The sequence below is a fragment of the Nicotiana tabacum genome, chromosome 6, assembly GCF_000715075.1.
Source record: "Nicotiana tabacum cultivar K326 chromosome 6, ASM71507v2, whole genome shotgun sequence".
In the NCBI taxonomy this organism is placed as follows: Eukaryota; Viridiplantae; Streptophyta; class Magnoliopsida; order Solanales; family Solanaceae; genus Nicotiana; species Nicotiana tabacum.
Window position 1 is genome coordinate 142908674 of NC_134085.1, and position 13153 is coordinate 142921826.

The window sequence follows — 13153 nt, forward strand, 5'->3', positions numbered from 1 at the left end:
CCTATCAAGTACGAGCGGAACTTCTCAATTGCAAACATAATAGCAAGGAGCTCTTTCTCCATAACGGTATAGTTGACTTGGGCACTATTCATGGTCTTACTAGCATAGTAGACCGGATGGAAAATCTTGTTGATGTGTTGCCCCAAAATAGCCCCAACCGCTATGTCACTTGCATCACGCATGAGTTCAAAAGGCACATTCCAATTTGGAGCGGTGATGATGGGAGTAGTTGTCAACTTGAGCTTCAATAATTCAAAAGCTCTCATACAATCATCATTGAAATTAAATTTGTCATCCTTCTCAAGAATCTTGCACAATGGGTTCACCACCTTAGATAAATCTTTAATGAAGCGCTGGTAAAAACCCACATGGCCTAGGAAACTCCGCACACCCTTCACCGAAGTTGGGATAGAAGCTTAGAAATCACCTCAATCTTTCCTTGTCGACTTCAACTCCATTCCTTGAGATTTTGTGGCCAAGGACAATATTTTCCTCGACCATGAAATGGCATTTCTTCCAATTGAGCACCAAATTTATTTCTTCACATTTAGCCAACACTTTTTCCAAATTTGCTAGACAATCATCAAAAGAATCTCCAACCACCGAGAAGTCATCCATGAAAACATCAAGGTAGTCCTCCACCATGTCTGTAAAAATGGCCATCATATACCTTTGAAAAGTCGTTGGTGCATTGCACAAATAAAATGACATCCGCTTGAAAGCAAAAGTACCATAGGGACATGTAAAGGTTGTCTTCTCATGATCCTACGAAGCAATGAGAATTTGGTTGTATCCCGAGTACCCATCAAGAAAACAATAGAAAGCATGACCGACCAATCTATCGAGCATTTGATCTAAGAAAGGAAGTGGAAAGTGATCCTTCCTTATGACTTTTTTGAGCTTGTGATAGTCCATACACACCCTCCAACCGATCACCGTTCTTGTAGGAATAAACTCGTTCTTGTCATTGGTGACCACCGTCATGCCCCCTTCTTTGGGACACCTTGAACCGGAGAAGTCCATGAACTATCAGAGATGGGGTAGACAACCCCGACATCCAACCACTTGATAATCTCCTTCTTGAAAACTTCTTGCATAGCCTCATTGATTCTTCTTTGATGTTCAATAGATGGTTTTGTGCCATCCTCTAACTTGATCTTATGCATACAAAAGACGGGGCTTATACCCCGAATATCTGCCAAGATCCACCCAATAACCTTCTTCCTCTTTTGTAGCACTGCCAATATGGAATCTACCTACATGTTAGTCAAACAAGAGGAAAGAATAACCGGTAAAGTAGAACAAGGGACAAGAAATTCATATCGAAGATGTGGAGGCAATGGCTTTAACTCCAAGGTAGGTGGCTCTTCAATAGAAGGTTTTATAGGAGGAGGAGTCCTATTTTCAAGATCCAAGGACAATTATTGGAGTGCATATTTTGTACGACCTCATTCCTTGCAAAAAGTTCTCACATTCCATGAAGCCATCCATCTTGTCATTATCAAAGTTGAGCAAGACGGCTTCCAACATATCACCAACATTAATTATAGCACTTGTTTTATCAACAATAACATCGGTCACCAAATCGACAAAAGAACACACCTCATTGCTATTTGTTTTCCGCATGGATTTATACACATGGAATACCACTTTTTTATCACTAATTCGCAAAGTGAGTTCTCCGGCTTCAACATCACAAAGAGCCTTACCCGTAGCAAGGAAATGTCTCCCAAGAATAATTGGCACTTCATAATCAACCTCACAATCTAGAATGACAAAATCCCCGGAAGAATGAATTTATCAACTCGGACAAAACATCTTCAATCACACCCAACAGTCTTTTCATTGTACGATCGACCATCTACAATCTCATAGAGGTGGGTCTTGTTTGCCCAATTCCCAAAGTCTTGAAAACCAAATAGGGCATCAAATTTATAATTGACCCAAGATCACAAAGAGCTTTAGCAAACTCGACACTTCTAATTGTACAAGGAATCGTGGAAGCAATGGGATCCTCCAACTTATGAGCCATTGAATAAAAAATTGCACTCATTTGATGAGTGACTTTGATGGTCTCAAAATTCATTAACCGCTTCTTTTTCACAAGATCCTTCATAAACTTTGTATAACCGGGCATTTGTTCCAAAGCTTCGACCAACAGCATATTGATTGAAAGACTCTTCATAATTTGAATGAACTTTTTGAGTTGATTCTCACCATTTTGCTTGGCAAGTATTTGAGGGTATGAAGGTGGAGGTTTAAGCAATGGTGCCTTAGACTTTTACACTACCAACCCCGGTATGTCAATAATGTGTTCCCTAGATGGGTTCACCTCCTCTTGTGTCTCTTCCACACTGTCATCAATATCAATCCAAAATTCCTCATTAGGTTGCACAACATTGTTTGGGATCTCTTATTCTTGCATTACTTGATCATCATCAACAAGTTGCCTTCCACTTGAGGTGGGTGCATTCCTGCCTCTTCCAATTCTTGTGATAACTACCATGGCATGCCCCGTATTGTTACCACCCTTTGGGTTTACCACCGTGTCACTTGGTAGTGCCGCCTTAGGAAGAGAATTTAGAGCTTGAGAGATTTGCCCCTTTGAACTTCTAAGTTGCGGATTGATGTGTTGTGTGAGGCAAGTTAGTCATCTGAATCGGCATTCTTTTCCATCATTTGCTTGAACATACTTTCAATACGTCACATCTCATTGTTTGAAGAACTTGAACCATGAGAAGGATAAGGAGGTGGGTTGCTCGATTGTTGGTACATTAGGGGACTTTGAAAACCCGACCCCCGATTGCCTTGATTGTTACTCCATCCACCTTGATTGTTGCCTCCCCAATTTCCTTGGTTTTTTCTACTCCAATTTCCTTGATTGTTGTTGTTATGCAATTCTTTTGATTGTTAGAATTCCAATTGCCATGATTGTTTTGTGGTCGCCATTGTTGTTGGTTTGGGCCTTGGAAGTTGTTTCTTTTTCCTTGAAAATTGTTCACATATTTCACTTCCTCTTCTTGTTCATTACAGGAATCATCTTGCTAAAAACCAACATCATCTTGCACATAGTTCTCCACTCGAGCACTTGTGGACTCTTGGTCCTCCTCTAGTTCACCATCATGTTCATTTCCTCCATAGCATTGACTTCCTTAGGGGCTAACATTTGATTTAGTTATGCCTTTGGTAGTTGAGTCATGATAATGGTCAATTCGGCAATGGCTTGCCCATGGTCTTTCCATTCTTTGGATAGATGGATCATATTCGGATCACCTTGTGGAACATTGGCCCGGAATTGCCAAGTCGGTGATGTTTCCGCCATCCCATCTAAGATTTCACTCCCATATTTCGTGTAGTGGTTCATTAGGCTCTTGCTTGAATGCCAAGATCTCATCTCGAAGTGTAGTCATGTGCCTGGGAGAGAAAAACTTAGCAATGAACTTTTCCGCTAACTCATCCTAAGTGTGAATTGAATGGTTTGGCACTCGTTCCAACCGATCTAAAGTTTTCCCCAGTAGAGAGAAGAGAAAAAGCCTTAGCCTTAATGCATCCTCGAAAATATTAGTTTGTTTGCTCCCCCAACATATATCCACAAAGCCCTTCAAATGTTTGTAAGCATTTTGAGTTGTATCACCGTGAAGAAACCCCGTTTCTCAAGCAGAGTGAGCATCACATTGATTATTTGAAAGTTTCTCGCCCTAATACGGGGAGGGACTAATCCACTAGCATAATCTTCATTGGGCAATATCCGTTGTGGAGCTGGCTGTGGTAGAGGCAGGGGTTGAACGGGCGCATTGTCATGAGGTACTCGTCCTCTCCGGTTGGCTTGAGGCTCAAGAGGTACCTCTTCTACTTTCTCCTCCTCGCCGTCCAATTCCCCCAAGGGAAAATTTCTGAGATCATTGTTCGCCATGTTTGTACCTATAATTTCTCACACAAGTTAGTAACATGGAAGGGAAAGAAGATATTCCAAAAACAAGATCAAATATATAGCTAACATTGTTTTAATTCCCCAGCAACGACGCCAAAAATTGGTCCACGTCTAACTCAATAGTGAGTGAAAACGATTGTTGGAAGAAAAGTGCCCAACAAGAGTCAGGGTCGATTTCCATAGGGAGTTTAATATGGGTGATGGGATATACACTTGATGAAAGCAAAATCAAACAACTAGATTGCACTTCCAAACAAGGGGTTTTGATTTCTACTTCTAATTTTACTCTAACCACTATAAGCTAAAAGAAGAAACTAGAAAGCGAATGATTGTTTTTGTTGTTTTTCCAAATAGTTAAAAAGCTTAGGTATGTGACCTTAACCTAGATGTTCGCCTAATGGGTTAAATGTGTTAACACTTATTTTTGTTGATCGGGGTGTATCATATTTCTCAACTCTAAGTTACCCACTCAATACCTCTCGGTCATAGAGTGATTTTGCCCAATTTGGCTTTCTCAAGCCCAAATGGGTATCAAGCTAAATAATTGATATGAGCTCAAGTCAGATTCTTACTAACTCTAGTTTAAACCCTTTAATTAGGCTAATCAAACTCTTAATTATCCCAATTCCTTGTTAACCAAGTTATCATAGACTAGGTCCTTCTTTCTCAAGTAAAGACCAAGTCAAAAAGGCAAGAATCAATGTTTGCAACCATTAATTCTAAAATTAAGGCATAAACTAGGCTAAATAATCAACACCTAATCATAAACAAGCATTAGATTAAGTACCCATAAGGTTTACACACTAGGGTTGGGTGACAACACTAGTAAGAATTTAGCTACTCATAGTAAAAAAAATAAAGAAAATAAAGAAGAAGTACTAATTAAACTCATAATCTAAGATTAAAATAATAAAATGTGATGTTTAAATCATAAAATATTCACAAATTTCCTAAAATAGCAAAATACAACGGCTACAACAACTCAAACTTCGAAACTTGACCTAAAAATATGATTCTCGTCTATTTATAATGGCCCAAAATTCGGTGACAAAAATGCCCCTCGGGAGGTTCTGCGGCCGCATAATTCCATGTGATGTCTGCAAATTGCTTCAGCTTGCAAGGACTTGGATTCTGCAGCCTCACAATTTTGGTCTGCGGCTACACAATTCTTGTGCGAACCGCTTTCAAGCAAGGCTTCAAGTCTTGGCTATTTGCACACTCTCTGAACTTTGAATCCTTTGTCAGTATAGATTTTGTTCTATGGTTAATCATGTGCAGTCCGCACGTCAGCTAAAACTCTGCTGGGCTTCTTCACTTGTTCTATGGCTGCAGAAGGAATTCTGCAGTCCGCTCTTTCTTCTGCGGACCGCAGAAATCCTTCTGCGTACCACGCTTCTTATGTCCTGCGCCCCTTCTTGCCTTGTGAGTCGAAACACTCCTTTTTTAGTCGGATTTCATCATAGGAGCCCAAACTTCCAACAATCCTGCAATTTGGACACTTTCAATAGTTTTGGGAACATAAATCAATACTTTCGGACTAAAATAAAAGCAAAAGGATGCTAATAAGTGGTCAAAATCCACACTTATCACTCTCCTCCGCTGGAAGTAAATACCTAATCTCTAAACCATGAACCGAGAAATCCTCCTCTTGGGACATTCACTTCTGCGACACATAAATGTATCCTACTATTCACACCAGCACTGTGCGATAACAACGGATGGACATCACAATACACTATGCATAACTTCGAAACTGTAGGTAATGCTAACACTAGGCTGAAATGACAGAACACCCCTCCACAAGATGTCGATAATAGTCCGCCTGAATATGCAGGAAAAAACATCCTACACCATATTTGTAGCACCACTACAGCTCTTTGATGCCTAATTGATAACAAGTGGTCAACATCATATAAGAATGAGTAGGAAGGAAATGAAGATATAAGCTTCAATGAAATCAAATCGCACGATGAGGAAATCAAGAAGGGAAGTTCTCCTAACAACCCTGTAGCCTCTTGAAGATAAGTGCAGATGTCTCTGTACCGAGCCACAAGACTCTACTCGACTTGCTCATGATTCGAGAGACCTAAGTGAACCTAGCGCTCTAATACCAAGCGGTCACGACCCAAAACCCACTATAGGTCGTGATGGCGCCCAACGTCGCCTTTAGGCAAGCTAACGGTGAACTACCAACTTAATTATTCATTTTATTATTTTTGAAATCATAAATATTATTAGATAGGGAAATCAATGCATTAAAAATCGTAGATACGTACAATTTAAATGAAATATAAAGTAAAAGTGTGTCAATGGTAAGCAAAACCATAAACAAATTTTAGAACATCCCAAAACTCGGTGTCACAAGTACATGAGCATCTACTAGGAAGTACAATAACAATACAACACCTGTCTGAAATACAAGATAGATAGGATAAAGTAAATAATTATGATGGAGACTCTGTGTGCTGCAATCGTAGCATGGAATGATGCAGTTTACCATAAAGTCCCCTCAGCACCTGTGCCTATGCCCCCAAATGGCCACCAAATGAACCTATCAGATCCTGCACATTTAGTGTAGAAGTATAATATGAGTGCGTAAATCAACGAGTACCTAATAAGTATCTAGCCTAACCCCGAAGAGGTAGTGACGAGGAGTTCACATTGACATTTACTAGTGGTCCAGTAAATTAAATATAGTAAGGTATACAAGTATGAAACATGCTAAGTAAAAAATGAGAACAAATATAGGCAAATAATACGGTCTACAACTGAAAAGTGAACACAAAGTTCTCAATTATAGGATACCTCCTCAAATGGAATACGTAATGGTCAATACCAAATCAAAGGTCACATCTCAAGTAAGGAAACTCATGAGTACGCGGACTCCGTATCAAGTATTTCGGACGATTCTGCCGAGGCGAGCGGCTCGATCCCATAAGAGTATTTTATAGAACTGTCGAGGCGAACGATCCGATCCCATAAGAGTGTGATACATAATCCTGTTGAGGCAAACGACCCGATCCCATAAAAATATGTTACTCTACCGAGGCGAACGGGCTGATCCCTTAAGAGTGTGTTACATAATATTACCGAGGCGAACGACCCGATCCCATAAGAGTGTATTACATGATACCGCCGAGACGATTGGCCCGATCCCATTAGAATATGACACTTTGACGGGTCATTGACCCCACTCACGAATATATGTGTGAGTAATAAAATTCAAGAAAAAACTATCGGATGAATACGCACAATGCGGAAGAAATCCGTAATAGAAAGTACAATTTCAATGGCTAATTAAGTAGCTCGTCAAGTATCTAGAATAACAAGTCCGATACTCTACGCGAATCTAGTCTCAGGCTAAATGGAAATTAAAGCATTTAAGTATGCAAGATAACTCAAATAGTACAATTAAAGTATGGCGTGAGTCTAAGTCTACCCGGACATAATCAGGAATTCTAACATACGCATGGAAACTCGTCACCTCATACGTGCGTAGCTCCCACAACATGTAGCACATAATAAATATAACACCTACGAGGTAAATTTCCCCTCAAAAGGTTAGATAGGAGACTTACCTCGCTCTGAAATCCGATAACTGGCTCCAACGCCTCTCTAACTCCTCAAACCGATGGCAAACAATCCGAAACTAATCAAATAATGTGCAAACCAATCAAAATATACTCCAATACTCGTAATTTAATAATTTGTAACACTTCCCAACTCCGCTCGAAAAGTCAACAAGGTCAACGCACGGACCCACGTGCCCGGATTCCAAATAATATAAAAATAAGTATTACTCTTAACTTATATAGTATATATCTAGAAAATCATCCAATTTCATCCACGAATTCTCCCTCAAATCAAGGATTTACCATTTTTCAACTTTGGGGCGCAAAACCCCAATTTCTACAATCTAAAGATGGATAAAAATAATAATCAAAGAAAATAATCATGAAAAAATATCAAAATAAAAGGTCATATATTTATCCCCTTGTTTATACGAGAACAACTCCGCAAAAATCGCCTCAAACAGAGCTCTAGAACTCAAGATAAGCTCAAAATACTAAAATTCTCGGTTTAAAACACCGCCCAGGTGATATTTGCTCATCGCCTTCCCGGGAGACCTTCACGTTCGCGAATAGCAATTTTTCGTATTGACCAGTCAACCTGGAATTCCTTCTTCGCATTTGCGAAGAACAAAAGCTCGCACCAGAAACCATCAATCTTTCTCGACATGGGAATGTGCATAACTCTCTCATACGATCTCAGAATTCGACGATTCTTATTGCTATGGTTCCGTAATTATAATATGGATCTAATGATTTAATCTAATTACAAATAAAAGGTCGTTTGATGAATATGATAAGCTTTATTCCCAAAGAAACGATGCTAAAACATCAAATAAGAGCGTGACACAACCCAAACACTTCTGAAACACACTCGAGGCCTGATAACTAGGGATTATGATGCATTTTACACTCCTTCTTACTTAAATTTTGATTAGAAATGTGTATAAAATAGTCCCAAAGGCTCACAAATTATGCTTGATTGCAGGTTTAATCAACAAGTGACAAGGTGTCAAAAAAAACAGCTCAAAAAAGGAGTGAAACTTGCATAAGTACCAAGACAAGACCAAGCTCAGTCAAACAGGGCCAGTGCAGCCGCACACCATTCTGTGCGGTTGCAAAGATGAAGTTCAGAGAGTATGCTTTCAGGCCACCAGGCAATACGGCCGCAAAGGGTTTTGTGCGGTCCGCATTGGGTTCATTGCAGTCGCACTCGATTTCGTGCGGTCCGCAGAGCTCAGGTTCAAAGAGGTGACAATTTGGAGGAACTGGCCAATGCGGTCCGCGGTCCTTTTTGTGCGGACCGCAGTAGAAGCCACCGCGGCCGCGGTGCATTTTGTGCAGTCCGCGGTGGCCAACTTCAGAGAGCAGAATAGTCAAGCCAAGAGACTAAGTGCGGCCACACTCGATTTTGTGCGGTCTGCACTAACCTCGCAGGGGTATTTTTGTCCAAAATTTTTAGCCTAGTATAAATAGTTTTTTTTCATTTTTAGGTCATCACATAGTTTTGGACGTAGAGCTGCGCTCGTGAATTTATTCATTTTACTATTTTGAGTAATTTTAGCTTAGATTCAACATTGACTCTTCAAGTTTTGTTTAGCAATTAATTATTATGGGCTTTTCTTCATCTATTGCTTTGTTTTCTTCTCTAATTATGAGTAGCTAGACCCATTAGCGAGGGTTGTGGATTAAGCCTAGTGTGGGTAATTGATGGGTCTTGTGTTTTGATGCTTGATTGTCTATGGTGTTTGCTATTTGGGCTAATTTAGGGTTTTAATGTGGAATTAGTGGTTGCAAACACTAGTTTATGCCTAGTAGACTTTGGCCCTTCTTGAGAAAGAGAGCCTAAGTCCATGAAATTAGTCCAACAAGGAATTAGGGTGTATTCAAAAGATTGATAGCCCCAATTAAAGGGTTAAACCTAGAGATAGTAATACCCGACTTGAACCTTGATTGCTTGCACAAATTTGCATACCCAATTGGTCTTGAGAAAGTCAATTCGGGCAAAATCACTCGAACCACCGAGAGGTGTAGAGTGAGTAGAATCGTGCAATGGTTATATCATATTCCCCAAATGTGACAATATAGCCTTAGACTCAAGAATCCATCAATTAGCCACCTAGGAGAAAGTCACTACCCTAGTGCCTTTTATCTATTTGAACAACTTACAATAGTTTAATCTTAGTTTTACTTAGCCTAATTTAGAATTGTAGTATTATAAAATTAGGATTATATCAAACCCAAAAATATTTAGAAGTGCAATTAGGAACAAATACACAACTCCCCTTTAGATAGAAACTCAACTCCAATATCTAGCTCCCTAAGGAAATCGATCCCGACCTTCTCGAGTAAAAGCTGCTTCGACCTATCTTGCTACTCAATAGTAGTACAGGGTTGGCCTTGATCACTTTTTGGTGCCGTTGCCGGGGAACTAATGGTTTTGGCTATCTATCTAAATAGTTTTGTGTATTGTTCTTCTTTCCTTCTTTGTTACTAATTTGTGTGTGTCACAACTTCAGGTACTAAATGGCAACAAACTTAAAGAACATACCTCTTGGAGATCATTCGCCGGGGGAGGAAGTAGATGACAATGTTGAAGATGAGGTCACTATTGTACCTCAAGGACAAAGGAGAGGCCGCCAGGCCAGTGATAATATTTCAGACCCTCCCCCACTACCTCCAAGAGTGGCTCCTCGAATGCTTCCAAACCAAGGCTATGCAAGTGCAATTGTCCCGCCCCGGATTCGGGCGGGCAATTTTCAAATTACCAATGTGATGCTGACATTGTTGGAGCAGCGCGGGTATTTCACGGGTGCTGCCAATCAAAATGCTTACAAACATCTCAAGGGGTTCGTGGATACCTATTGGGGGAGCAAGCAAACTAATGTGTCCGAGGATGCACTTCGGTTGAGACTCTTCCCATTCTCACTTAGAAGGAAGGCATTGGATTGGCTTGAGCGACTTCCCAACCATTCCATCACTACTTGGGATGAGTTGGCGGACAAGTTTATTGCAAAAATTTTCTTCACCGGGGCATATGGCAGCATTGAGAGATGAGATCTTGGCTTTCAAGCCGGAACCCACTGAACCTTTGCATGAGATTTGGGAGCGCTATAGAACAATGGTAAAGGAATGCCCCAACAATGATGTGACTGAGGCGATGATCCAACAGACTTTCTACTGGGGCATTAACACAATAAACCAATGCATAGTGAACCAACTTGATGGGGGCAACTTCATGAAGCTGTCTTATAATGAGGCTTGTGACATTCTTGACGAGATGGCTGACACTTCTTCTGCTTGGCAAAGTAGAGCCAATGTGCCTCAGGGTGACCCCACGGTCACTCATTTGCACAAGAAGTTACATGATCATAGGCAGGCTATAGCTGAGCTGACAACTACTATGAACCAACTAGCAAAGGCACAGTTGCAACAAGTTCAAATTCCTCGCCAAGTGAATGTTATGGAGGGTGTCAACGCGCTAGTCAACAAAAGAAGACAAAGAGGTCAACAGAATAAAGAGAATTCAGAGCAATTTGACAATGATTGTAGTGGATTCCAAGATGATAGTTATGATGGGCAAAATAAAGAGGTACAATACGTGAACAATTATCAAGGCCAAAGGGGCAATTCTTCCAACTAACAACAATGGAGGCCCTAAGACAATTGGGGCAATCAACAACAAGACAATGGTAATTGGGGGAACAACAACCAAAACTCCAACTGGGGCAAACAGAATAATAATCAGAACAATCAGGGTAATTGGAATGGGAACAACAACAACTGGGGTAGTAACAACAATCAAGGTGGGTGGAATAATGGAAACTAAGGAAATCGGGGGCAAGGCTTTCAAAGGCCCCCAATGTACCAATAACCGAACAATCTGCCCCAATTTCCATCCCAAGGTCCTAGTTCTTCTAACCCTAATATGGGGAGAATTGAAATGATGTTTGAACAGATAATGAAGAAGAGTGCGGATTCCGATGTTTATCTTCCCACAATACTTCAATTAGAAATTTGGAGGCGCAACTAGGCCAAATCTCACAATCCTTGAATACTCTCCCTAAGAGTGCTCTACCAAGTGATACGGTAGTAAACCCGAAGGGTGGGAACAATCATGTTATGGCGGTAACTACAAGGAGTGGATGAGGCGGTTATGTGAATGCCTCCAAACAAAAGCAAATTTTGAGTGATGAAGTTAAGTTGCAAGAAGATGAAGTTCCTTTGATGGTTGAAAATGTGATTGATGAGAATGTGAATGAAGAAGTGAGGATTGATATTCAAGATGCTGAGGTGGAAACTCAAAATGACGTGAACCCGTCTATGGAACACGTAATAGACATGCCGGAGTCGGTTGTGCCTAAATCCAAGGCTCCTTTGCCAAGGCCACGTCCACCTTATCCTCAAAGGCTTGCAAAGCAGAAAAATGAGAATCAGTTTAAAAAGTTCATTGATATGATGAAGAGCTTATCCATTAATGTGCCCTTGGTGGAGGCTCTTGAACAAATGTCGGGCTATGCTAAATTCATAAAGGACTTGGTGACAAAGAAATGATCCATGAATTGTGAAACTATAAAGATGACCCACCAAGTTAGTGCAATAGTGCATTTAATGGCCCCGAAGCTTGAAGATCCCGGTGCTTTCACCATTCCTTGCACCATTGGGAGTGCGGACTTTGCTAAGGCTCTATGTGATTTGGGGGCAAGTATCAACTTAATGCCCTACTCAGTTTTCAAGACTTTGGGTATTGGGCAACCGAGGCCGACTTCCATGAGATTGCAAATGGCGAATAGAACGATGAAGAGACCATTGGATATTATTGATGATGTTCTTGTCCGGGTGGACAAATTTATCTTGCCAACTGATTTTGTGATCTTGGATTGTGAGGTGGATAATGAAGTTCCAATCATATTGGGGAGACATTTCCTTGCTACTGGGAATGCCTTAGTTGATGTGGAAGCAGGGGAACTCACCTTCCGGGTGGGTGATGAAAAAGTAGTCTTTCATATATGCAAGTCAATGAAGCAGCTTAACAGTTCCGAGGTGTGCTCTTTTGTGGACCTTGTCATGGCAGTGATAGTTGATGATACCAGTGCAATAATCAATGTGGAGGACCCTATGGAGGCCGTATTGTTTGGTTGTAAAGATGGTATTAACACTGGAGTCGTTTGGTAGGAGGTATTAGAAAAAATAATGCAAGCATTAGCTCTATGCATTACTAATACCTTGCTTGGTACATTTTTTCAACATGTGTATAACTAATCATAATTGGTATTATCCTACGCATTAGTAATGCATAGAAAACCATGACATTAGTAATACCAAGGTTATTAATGCATGCATTAGTATGTTTAAAGACAAAATTGTCCTTAAAGTCCTTTAAAGCTAGAGAATATGGAGGGCATTTTTGTAAACAACTATTTTTCTTAAAAATTATGCAATGCATTATAATTTTAATATACCACACCAAACAATAGATAAGAAATAATATATGCACAATTAATGCTTGCATTACTAACATATGCATTACTAATACACCTTATTCCGCATTATTATTATACGTCATACCAAACCACCCCTAATATATTAAACTTTATGGCGTAAATTGTTCTTTTTAATTATCTTACTAGTTTGTTTTATGAATATACGGATG